Here is an 11,812-nt window from a genome sequence, read left to right as displayed (position 1 = left end):
GTCTAGAACAATGGATGTCTAGATAGATGTCAAGATAGATAGATGGATAGATGTCTAAATAGATAGATGTCTAGATAGATATCTAGATAAATGTCTAGATAGATAGATGTCTGGATAGATAGATGTCTAGATAGATAAATGTCTAGATGTCTAGATAGATAGATGTCTAGAGGTCTACATAGATAGATGTCAAGATGTCTGTATAGATAGAGAGATAATGTCTAGATAGATAGATAAATAGATAGTTGTCTAGATGTCTAGATAGATGGATAGATATTGTCTAGATAGATAGATAATGTCTGGATAGATAGATAGATAAAGAGATAGATGTCTAGATAGATATATAGATGTCTAGATAAAAAGATTTCTAGATAGATAGAAAATGTCTAGATAGATAGATAAATAGATAGATGTCTAGATAGATATATAGATGTCTGGATAGATAGATTTCTAGATAAATGAATGTCTAGATAGATGGATAGATGTCTAGATAGATGTCAAGATAGATAGATGGATAGATGTCTAGATAGATGTCGAGATAGATAGATGGATAGATGTCTAAATAGATAGATGTCTAGATAGACAGATGTCTAGATAGATGTTTAGATAGATAGATAGATAATGTCTAGATAGATAGATGGATGTCTAAATAGATGTCTAGATAGATAGATGTCTAGATGTCTAGATAGATAGATGTCTAGAGGTCTACATAGATAGATGTCAATATGTCTATATAGATAGATGGATAATGTCTAGATAGATAGATAAATAGATAGATGTCTAGGTAGATAAATGTCTAGATAGATAGATGGATAGATGTCTAAATAGATAGATGACTAAATAGATAGATGTCTATATATATATATATATATATATATATATATATATATATATATATATATATATATATATATATATATATATATATATATATATATATATATATATATATATATGTGTGTGTCTAGAGAGATAGATATATATATATATGTCTAGATAGATAGATAAATGTCTCGATAGATAGATGTCTAGATAGATGTCTAGATAGATAATGTCTAGATAGACAGATAAATAGATATATAGATGTCTAGATAGATGGATAAATAGATAGATGTCTAGATAGATATATAGATGTCTGGATAGATAGATTTCTAGATAAATGAATGTCTAGATCAGACATGGGGACTTGAGACTTAGTGACTTGGACTCGAGTCGACTCGAGTCGCTGTTTTTATGACTTGTGACTTGACTTGGACTTGGCAATCTAAGACTCGGGACTTGACTTGTGACTTGACTTGCCCAAGAAAAAAATACTTGGGACTTACTTGGGACTTGAAGGTGAAGACTTGAGACTTACTTGAGACTTGCACATGTGTGACTTGGTCCCATGTCTGGTCTAGATAGATAGATAGATGTCTAGATAGATGTCAAGATAGATAGATGGATATATGTCTAGATAGATAGATGTCGAGATAGATAGATGGATAGATGTCTAAATAGATAGATGTCTAGATAGACAGATGTCTAGATAGATGTTTAGACAGATATATAGATAATGTCTACATAGATAGATGGATGTCTAGATGGATGTCTAAATAGATAGACGTCTAGATGGATAGATGTCTAGATAGATAGATGTCTAGAGGTCTACATAGATAGATGTCAATATGTCTATATAGATAGATGGATAATGTCTAGATAGATAGATAAATAGATAAATAGATAGATGTCTAGATAGATAGATGTCTAGATAGATAGATGGATAGATGTCTAAATAAATAGATGACTAAATAGATAGATGTCTAGATAGATAGATAGAGATAGATAAATATATACATATATATATATATATATATATATATATATATATATATATATATATTTATATATATATATATATATATATATATGTCTAGACAGATAGATATATATATGTCTAGATAGATAGATAAATGTCTAGATAGATAGATAGATGTCTAGATAGATGTCTAGATAGATCATGTCTAGATAGATAGTTAAATAGATAGATGCCTAAATAGATAGATGACTAAATAGATAGATGTCTAGATAGATATATGTCTAGATGTCTAGACCGATGTCAAGATAGACGTCTTGATAGACGTCTAGATAGATCATGTCTAGATAGATAGATAAATAGATAGATGCCTAAATAGATAGATGCCTAAATAGATAGATGACTAAATAGATAGATGTCTAGATAGATCATGTCTAGATAGATAGATAAATAGATAGATGCCTAAATAGATAGATGCCTAAATAGATAGATGACTAAATAGATAGATGTCTAGATAGATAGATAGAGATAGATAGATAGATAGATAGATGTCTAGATAGATGTCTAGATAGATATATGTCTAGATGTCTAGACCGATGTCGAGATAGACGTCTTGATAGACGTCTTGATAGACGTCTAGATAGATACCTGAGAAAGTAACCATTTCTGTTCATTTCAAAAGAAGTTGTATGTCAAATAATTGGAAATGATCTGAGCATTATTCGAGTCAGTGGAATCCAGAAGAACAGATAGGTACCGGTAGTTGTGTTATTGAGCCTGGTCATAATTATCGAACCTTACCAGCAACACATCCATCCCACACTTCAAGTAAAACAAAAAGATACAGTAAAAAAATAAAAAACAAATAAATAAATAAATACAATAAAATACCAACCAGCAGTAAACAATATAAAGTGAGTTGAATAAAAGCCAACTCACAACCTGAGACAACTGGTCAAGTAGACATAGGCTACTATACTTCAAATAGTTTGTTCACAACAAAGTCAAAGTCAATTTTTTTTGTCGATTTCTCAAATGTGCTTCACATACAAGAAACCGAAATCTCGTTTCCCACTCTCCCATGAGCAGAAAAGAATTGTCAACAATAAAGTGCAAATGCGCAGAACTGTAAAACCCTATAGACACTAAAAATAGAGTTTCACTCTATAAAATAAATCACAATCTCTACTCAAACAACTGCTCTAGTAGACATATGCTACTCTACTTTAAGTCTTTTCACACAACAAAAGTAAATAGTTCAACAATATAAAACAAGCAACATTGCAGTGTAGGATAAATGAACTCTGGCAATATGAAATACTGGTCAAGTAGAAGTAGGCTCCAAATATTTTGTGTTCAACAAAGTCAACAGTAGCTTATCAAATCTGGCCCCCCGCTTTTTTCAAAGTTTGCACGCCCTTGACATTGTGGATTTACGCCTATTATTGTCAATGTTGTTTTTATCAATTATGTCATGTTGGGAATATAACTATCAAATTGTACCGTTGGAGTCTATGTGAAGCCACCTTCTGAAGTCCTTTAGCTTTCTCTTATTGGCCCAGGTCTCCTTGCAGGATGGCGTCTCGGCTCCTCCCATGGGCGTGCCAAGGAAGCCCCCTGTTTCAATCTCATACCCCAGCGCCTTGATGTCTGGTCAGCAAGACAGGTCCCTGCGTCACAAGATTTCTATTTCTTTTTTTTCCTGGTATCTTTTGTCGCATCATACTAACATTTTTGGGGGCTTATTTAGTTGCACGATACACAATTGTATTCAATTACATTTTTGAGTCGGAAGTACAATGTTGGTAACAAGATTGACTTGGTATCATTGGAAATTATTTGAATGCAACACACACTTTTTCTTTTCCCTGTTTTTTTTCAATTCCTTTAAAAAAAATCTCATTGTGTGTCACGGTCGCCGTGGCGACCAGTCTGCCGCGCCCCCGAACTCAAGCTGTAGCAGATCAGCTGATTGCTGGTCTGCTACTTAAGGCTGGGTTGTGGGTTTGGCGGGCGCTGGCTCATTACACATTCCCCGGTCTGTTATGCCTTGTCGTGTTTTAGTTTTAAACATTTTCCGTCTGTTATGCCCTGTCCTGTTGAGTTCGTGCCGGAGGAACTCTGTACTGTTTTGTTTTGTCCCGGTGTGTTGGGCGACTTTTATTTTGTTAAATAAAACTTATGGATCGTCACGCAATTGAGTTCTCCCTTCCTGCCTCCTGCCTCCGTTCTGGTCCGGTCACCCCTTCCACTCCACCACGCCTCGTGACATTGTGTTTATTTTTTACTAGCTGTTACTTTTTTCTTTTTGTTCTCTATTTACCTTTTTTCTTTTGTTTCTTTCTTTTCTTTTTTTCTGGCTTTTTTTCTGATTTTTTCCTTCTTTTTTTCTCTTCCTCTTGTTTCTTTTTTTCTCAGCTTTTCAATACTTTTTCATTTCCGGATTTTTTTTTTGTTCAATTCCCCCCTTTCCTTTAAGTCATTTTGTGCACAATTTTACATAATCTTTGGTCGTGTAGGGATTAAAGAAGCAAAAACAACCTGAAGAGCCGTTTGGGACCCGAAAGAGCCGGTTCTCTTTAGTGAGCCGAGCCGAAGAAGCCGGTTCTCGAAAAACTCTACTGACTTTAATCAACTTCGTTCGACATTGACTTTAAAATAACGCATTTAGAACACAGCGTCAGGGGAACCCGTGTATTTTGACCTTCATGCGCTGTAACTTTGACTTAATTCGCTTCTTAATTAGCAATTCGGGGCCCTGATTTTTGTGCGCCGGCTAGATTTTCTCGTGCGCTGGTCACTAGCATCATTACTTATCATGGTTGTTTTTTGTTATTATAGAAAAAGTACAAGCCTGTTTCATACCGACCTTGAGCCAAGCCATACTGTAAGACCGTAAACAGGTCTGAGACCCCTGAGCTCAACCACAGAAGGTTGCTAGGTTCAACGCAGAGAGACGGTCCAATTGGCATCAACGTTTGTGATCATGTCCCTATAGACTTCCCAGCAGTGGAAAAAGCTAGCATGGCGCTAGGTTCAAAGTACTCGCTTGTTGGTGTGGAATGTTTGGTGGGCGAGGTAAGTTCATTTGAAGTTTCTGTGTGTGCTTGTGGTTCTTTGAGTAAAAATAGCTTGTGCAGGCCAGGTGGGTACCTTCATGCCAACACCAAGATGGTGCTACCAGGTGCACTGAGAAATGGAACCGCAAGTGGTTTGGACTTCGTATCTGTAGTAGAGGTAACACCATTTGATGAGACTTCTTTTTTTTATATATATATATATTAAAGGATTTTATACAAGTTACATTTATTGAATGCAATGAAGATTTTTCACAGAGAAGGCTAAAGTTCAATGACAGGGTCACGCCGTTCCGAATGTTTTGTTTAGATCTGTTGATAACAGGACTCTGACGGAGAAGGCCAAGACGCAGAAGGCCAGGCACTGATTTGATAATCGCTCGGGGTCCAGACATCGAGGAGACGAGGTGGAGTCCACGTGGGGAGACTCTGTCTCGCCCATGGGAGGAGTCGGCATGCGCATGGGAGGACGTGGGCAGAAGAACTTGAGAAGATCGGGAGGGAGAACGAGAGAGAGCCTCGACGAAGAGCGACACTAATTCGGCTAATTCGATGGAATTCACTTAGTTTATTATTTAAGAAATCAAATATGCCCCCGTGTGGAAATGCCGGTCTCTTGTTCTTCAAGAAATGAGCATGCATTGTAAGGCGAATGTAAGTTGTGTTTGGTTAATGGAGTCAGAAAATTAATTCGAACAATTTAGTAAACGATACATTTTTAATGTGTTTATTTCGTAACAATATATATGTAACGAGTGTCATAATAACTTGTGTTTTGTTGACATTCCTGCTGAAATATAGTTTGTGTATAAGTGTCCTGCAATGACGAGTCCAACAGTGCCACCTGCTGGTATGGGGTAAGGTTTAGTTTAGCCTCTGATTTTATGACGGGAATGCGGATACTGTTAGCAGTCTCCTGCGCGCTGCTAACAGTAAGCGCTAATCTCTATAATCTCTACAGCTAGCCTTATTTAGACCAAGCTAACAGCCAGGCTAAGATAATATACTCATAATTGAGCCTGTTCACATTTAACATGCTTTCATGCAACGGATTCGAGGCTAAACTTAGCCAAAATAACAAACATATCCCGGCTTAAGGCCTTTATTATCTTGGTTTTGTGCAATACCCTTTCTGTCTTTTGTCAATATTTATACTGTGAAAACATTTCCAAAATGTTAATCGACAACATTAAAACCTCAACAGACAAATCTTGTAACATACACAAATAGTTAATCGATGTTGTCAAGCTGTTTGGATTTATTTTCGTTATGCGTTAGCGCCAACAGCCTTGAGCGCTGATTGGTTCATGGACTCTTTTTAAACCCCCGGCTTCCAAAAAGAAGGGTCAGAACGTTTGCGAACCTACGGTCCTAGCTAGGCAAGCTCCAGACCTTCTGACACTTTCCTGCCCTGTTTTCTTCTGCCTGATACCTGTTGCCGACCTGTTTCTGGACCCGTTTCGGCCCTGCTCTTCTGTCCCGGCCATCGACCTGTTTTCTACCTGATACTTGTTGTCGGCCTTTTTTCTGGACTCGATTACCGTCTTTGATCCCCTGTCCCGGCTACCGACCAGCTTTCCTGCAACCCACGACTTCCGCGTTCCTGCCATCAGCCACCCGTGTCCGACAATCATCGTATCGTGGAAGCAAGCACTGGTCTCTATTTCAATAAAACTGAGTTTAACGAACGCTATTGGTTCCTGTCTCCGTGTCTGGCTTGGAACAAGATGGAAGTCACCAGAGCTTGCATGAGTCTGATCTTTGATTTCACTGCTATGTTCTTGTCCCTCCAGATGGGTTTAAGTCTGGAAAGTGCGGCTGTGGTTTGAGAACTCCTCGCCATGATTTCTGGTTCTGATCCCTCTTCTGATATGACATCTCCAAGTCATTTCAATTTGGTGGCAGGTTCTAGCTCTCTGTGGTTGATGGTGATGTTTGCGGGGATACTTTGGGGATTGCTGGTTCTCCTGCTAATCCAGCCATGGAGGTTGGTGATGTTCTGTCACCCAACCGTGACTGTACCTTGATGTTAATCCAGGGCTTCAGATATGATCCCCTCCGGGAAGATGTTGAATAAGGTTGGAGAGGGAACGCAGCCTTGTCTCATATTGACTGTGGTTCGGAACCGTGTTCCAATGGTACCATTGATCTGAAGAAGAAGAGATCCTCAGGATTGAGACTCCTTGTGATTAAGGGGCCAAACAAATAAACAAGACTTGAGGTTTTTCAGTTTTTCCTTGCCCTCATGTAGGTTTTAGATCAGGGGATGCTGTCATAATACTCTGTAGTTTGCAATCGTTTGTGGTCTGTGCAGCCCTTTGAGACTGTTTGCGATTAAGGGCGTCACAAATAAACAGGACTTGACTTGAGGTTTTCAGTTTTTCCTTGCCCTCGTGTAGGTTTTAAATGTGGGGATGGTGTCATAATAGTCTGTGGTTTGCAATAATCTGTGGTCTGTGCAGCCCTTTGAGACTCTTTGTGATTAAGGGCGTCACAAATTAACATGACTTGAGGTTTTTGAGTTTTTCCTTGCCCTCATGCTGGTCTTAGATCAGGGGATGGTGTCATAATAGTCTGGTTTGCAATAATCTGTGGTCCGTGCAGCCCTTTGAGATTCTTTGTGATTAAGGGCGTCACAAATAAACAGGACTTGACTTGAGGTTTTGAGTTTTTCCTTGCCCTCATGTAGGTTTAAGATCAGGGGATGGTGTCATCATAGTCTATGGTTTGCAATAATCTGTGCTCTGTGCAGCCCTTTGAGACTCTTTGTGATTAAGGGCCAAACAAATAAACATGACTTGAGGTTTTTGAGTTTTTCCTTGCCTTCGTGTAGGTTTTAGATCAGGGGATGGTGTCATAATAGTCTGTGGTTTGCAATAATCTGTGCTCTGTGCAGCCCTTTGAGACTCTTTGTGATTAAGGGCGTCACAAATAAACAGGACTTGACTTGAGGTTTTGAGTTTTTCCTTGCCATCTTGTAGGTTTTAGATCAGGGGATGGTGTCATAATAGTCTGTAGTTTGCAATAATCTGTGCAGCCCTTTGAGGCTCTTTGTGATTAAGGGCGTCACAAATTAACATGATTAAAGGTTTTTGAGTTTTTCCTTGCCCTCATTCTGGTTTTAGATCAGGGGATGCTGTCATAATAGTCTGCAATAGTATGTGGTCTGTGCAGCCCTTTGAGACTCTTTGTGATTAAGGGTGTCACAAATAAACAGGACTTGACTGGACTTGACCTTGTGAACACCAAACAAAAATCGCAGGCCTGGAAGCACTTCAACACGTGAATCTCTGTCTCTTTGAGGTTTAATTTTAGTAACACTTCTTAAAGAAGACATTTTCATCCGCCAACAAAATAACCGCATATGATATTCTCACATATGTGCACACACGGACGAACACATGCTTATGTCGGGTTCCTGTGCCCGCACCAAATATGTCTCTCCGGACTGCAAAACCAAGGACAAGGTTTTAAGTTCTCCCGTGGCGGTTCGTTCAATCGGGCGCATTTGATTTTACCACGGTCGTCAGTTGTTGGGGTGGTGCTAACTTTCGCACTTTGTCACCAGAAATATCAACATGACTCTAAAAGAATACAAGGAGCAACATGCTCGTTGAGTAACCTGCTGGTCAATGGACAACCCATTCTGGGAAGGACCGCCCCTGAAAGGCCAGTCCATGTCACCTACAGTATGTCACAGAAGTAAATATACTAAAAAATAGGACTATGAGGTGCGCTTGATTCTAAGCCGCAACCGGTAAATTTTTAATGGAAAAAACAGTGCATGCATATAGTACCAGAACAGAAACAGGACCCAATCGCGTGACGTTCTCACACAAGCCTTTAATTTTACGGGAAATGGGGAGTCATATTGTTATTGTATAGTGACTTGTTTACCTGACTGCCCATTTTGCACATCTGGTTAGCTGCTCCTCTTGCACTCTTTGCACTACTGTATAATACTCATAGCTATAATTATTTAGTATATTATTAGTATTTCAATACTCCAACTCAATACAACATTTTGTTTATATCTGTACATTCAAGGAAACTGTGCGGGTCGGATGTATCAACATTCTGTTCTGTATACACGTGTACAAGAATGACAATAAAGTAGATCTGGATCTGAATCTGAATCTGAATCCGTTAAGAAGCCGGTTGGCGTGGAAGGACAGGAAGGGACAGACAGGATTGACAACAAATCAGGATATCGATAATTAACAGGAGAAACTAGACGGGAACGGAACCTGGAGAAAATAATAAACAGGACCAAAATAGATGGAAACAAAACTGGAACCCGAAATTAAACAGGTCAGAAATAAACGGGAACGATACCGGACTTGAAATACCAACAGGAAAACAGGACTGAGTCAGAACCCGCGTTCGTTGACGGACTAACAAAGGAAAATTGAGAGCACTGAGCTTAAATAGACGGAAAGCCACAGCTGGCGCCCCCGGGCGAGGGCCAAATGGGCACCATGGCAACCGTGACACGCACGGGCGGGGCCAATTGGGCACCATGGCAACCGTGACACACACGGGAGCGGCCAATTGGGCGCCATGGCAACCATTACAACATAAGCCGCACCTGACTGTAAGCCTCTTGTGCCCACAATGACAAATGAGATATTATCAGAGAAAGACAGTAAAGAGAAAGAGTTTTAATAATACAGCCCTTCGCAAAAAGTCTTCAGCAAGCCCTCACTCTATATATTTTATTCCGTAGAAACAACTCAGTGTCTTGATTACTGATTAGCATCACCTGTGCCCGCTCATCTTAAGCCCAGTCCTGTCACTCTCTGGTTGTCAGTCCGTCAGCGAACCTCTGTTGTTACAAGGCAAGCATTTTGACCCTGACTCCCGCCTGTCCTGTTTTTGTACCCGTTTTTCCACCCGTCCGTTCCTGATCTCCCCATTTGTCTCTGGCTCCGACCTGTTTTTGATCCCGACCATGTATCCTCTCCCGTCCTGGCTTACGACCCGTTTTTGATCCCGACTAGGTTTTTGCTCTCCTGTCCCGGTGATCGACCTGTTTTTCCGTCCTGCTACGGAAGATCCACTTCCGTATTCGGATCACGATCCGATTGCATGAGCAGCTTGCTTCTCGCCTCTAGCGAGCACCGGATCGCGAGCGCTGCCTTTCCTCTTTCTATCAAACTGGTGGTTAACGCTACGCATTTGGGTCCTGATTCCGTTCTGGTCGTGACACTCAGATGAAAAGGCATAAAAAATAATACAATATTTTCGAAAGTGCAACTCCTTGGCATTCATAAACACTAAAAGAAATGAAGAAAAAAAACAGGGAAAAAAGGATAGAATCACTCCATTCTGGGGAAGAAAAATGATATCAGTGCATTTTGAGTAGAAAATAAGGACACACTTAGTCAATTTCCTTTCCTTAGTCCAGGAACCTTGGAAGGCTCCTGGACTAAGTGGATTAGCAAGAACCATGGCTCCAACAAGAGAGATGTCTCTTAAAACCAAAGGCAGGATCGTCAAACTTGAACGTAACTCTACTCGTATGGTTGCCAAAGATGTGGGCTGTTCACAGTGGAATAGAATAGAAAATACCTTTATTGTCATTGTTACAACATGGGTTCAATATATTTTGATTTTGTACACGCACCTGTATATTTCACATTGAAATAACGCAATACAAACACGATATTGGGGTTTTGGGGTTTTTAAGGGTTATTGATCTATCTTCGTTATTCATTATCCATTATCCGTTATCGGTCAGTTCATAATACGCTACAAAGCCTAGGACCGGGGACACTTACTCTCAGCCAAAAGGCCAAGCTAAGGTCCTAGTCCTAAAGCCATGCTGCGATCATTGCGAATGCACCGTTCCCGGAGGTACTGCAATACCGGGTCGATGCGTGGAGTGGACAGAGCAAGCTCATATTCCATCTCCGAAATGCAAAAATCAAAGATGGTGACTTCATAGAAAGTACACAAAAGGGCCAAGCTAAGGACCTAGCACATCGATTGTGACTACATGGATAGTACACAATCCTAGAACCATAGTTAACCCATACCCGATACAGTCCAAAAATCACAGCCGGCAAGATAAACGGAAAATGATACCGGTACTTAACATTTAATGCAGACCTCCAGAGTCCGGGTGCCCGTTGAAAGTAATCCAAGGAAAAAAGTGTATATTTCCAAAGGTAAGGGTGGGAAAAATATATATCCACTATTGTCGGCCGCGTCCACAAACACGTCTCACCTTTACTCCACTTCCCGTCAGCCCGCGTTTGCCCCGCCCCTTCTTTCTCATTTGCTCGTACAAAACAGAACAAGTTTCTAAAATAATTAGATTACAAAAATATACAGTTGCAAATACATATCATACATGGTTACACATATTTACAAAGAAAGACGGTACACCGAGAGAGTTTTCAAAGCTTTAATAATAATTATATAACTTTCATCCCAAACCGTGACTGTGACAGGTAGCAACACGCTACCAGGAACACCCTTGCAAAAACAGTAGACGGGACTGTTAAAAAAAATATACCGTACTTCGTCCCACGCTCCCTTATTCTAAAGCATGCTAGCAGCACGGTCGCAAAGTTTACGTGCAATAGCTCTGTTTCCTTCTTCATCGGATTGCTCGATTGCGTGTAGCTGGAAAGTTGTATCATGTGCCTTTCTTTTTGCAATTTGCATGATGAGGATATGTCTACGCTAATTTAATTTGTGCACAAGCTAAGAAGTTGCAGTCTAAATCTTACTTTTTGTACTCGAGCGCCGCTGGCGGCCGTTAGAAAGATTACATAAATTAGCCGCATCACTGAATAAGCCGCAGGGTTGAACGTTTGGGAAAAAAGTAGCGGCTTATAGTCCGGAATTTACGGTATGTGTTTATCAACAGTCTGGCGGAACGTTTAGGGGTAAAACGAGCAATATAGATTACATTGGGAACCGAACCTAAAAT

The 11,812-nt window shown here is 39.9% G+C and overlaps 1 pseudogene; it reads right to left on the bottom strand.

Moving 5' to 3' along the window:
- Window positions 1–10,706: 10,706 nt before the first annotated feature.
- Window positions 10,707–10,844, bottom strand: LOC148368372 (U2 spliceosomal RNA; annotated as a pseudogene).
- Between the last annotated feature and the right edge of the window lie 968 nt (window positions 10,845–11,812).

The sequence above is a fragment of the Urocampus carinirostris genome, chromosome 3, assembly GCF_059441175.1.
Source record: "Urocampus carinirostris isolate Australia breed hairy pipefish chromosome 3, RoL_Ucar_1.0, whole genome shotgun sequence".
Lineage (NCBI taxonomy): Eukaryota > Metazoa > Chordata > Actinopteri > Syngnathiformes > Syngnathidae > Urocampus > Urocampus carinirostris.
The sequence above is the reverse complement of the archived record's forward strand: the minus strand, read 5'-3'. Positions and strand labels throughout refer to the sequence as shown.